Source organism: Coregonus lavaretus, assembly GCF_964263955.1.
Source record: "Coregonus lavaretus genome assembly, contig: HAP1_SCAFFOLD_1563, whole genome shotgun sequence".
In the NCBI taxonomy this organism is placed as follows: domain Eukaryota; kingdom Metazoa; phylum Chordata; class Actinopteri; order Salmoniformes; family Salmonidae; genus Coregonus; species Coregonus lavaretus.
Genome location: NW_028160484.1, coordinates 45,001 through 45,973, shown reverse-complemented (window position 1 = coordinate 45,973; position 973 = coordinate 45,001).

Here is a 973-nt window from a genome sequence, read left to right as displayed (position 1 = left end):
GTGTTGGTAGCCATGTATACTAGTGGTGGTAGCCAAGTATACTAATGGTGGTAGCCATGTATACTAGTGGTGGTAGCCATGTATACTAGTGGTAGCCATGTATACTAGAGGTAGTCATGTATACTAGTGGTGGTAGCCATGTATACTAGTGGTAGCCATGTATACTAGTGGTAGCCATGTATACTAGTGGTGGTAGCCATGTATACTAGTGGTGGTAGCCATGTATACTAGTGGTGGTAGCCATGTATACTAGTGGTGGTAGCCATGTATACTAGTGGTGGTAGCCATGTATACTAGTGGTGGTAGCCATGTATACTAGTGGTGGTAGCCATGTATACTAGTGGTGGTAGCCATGTATACTAGTGGTAGCCATGTATACTAGTGGTAGCCATGTATACTAGTGGTGGTAGCCATGTATACTAGTGGTGGTAGCCATGTATACTAGTGGTAGCCATGTATACTAGTGGTGGTAGTCATGTATACTAGTGGTGGAAGCCATGTATACTAGTGGTGGTAGCCATGTATACTAGTGGTGGTAGCCATGTATACTAGTGGTGGTAGCCATGTATACTAGTGGTGGTAGCCATGTATACTAGTGGTGGTAGCCATGTATACTAGTGGTGGTAGCCATGTATACTAGTGGTAGCCATGTATACTAGTGGTAGCCATGTATACTAGTGGTGGTAGCCATGTATACTAGTGGTGGTAGTCATGTATACTAGTGGTGGTAGCCATGTATACTAGTGGTGGCAGCCATGTATACTAGTGGTAGCCATGTATACTAGTGGTGGTAGTCATGTATACTAGTGGTGGAAGCCATGTATACTAGTGGTGGTAGCCATGTATACTAGTGGTGGTAGCCATGTATACTAGTGGTGGTAGCCATGTATACTAGTGGTGGTAGCCATGTATACTAGTGGTGGTAGCCATGTATACTAGTGGTGGTAGTCATGTATACTAGTGGTGGTAGCCA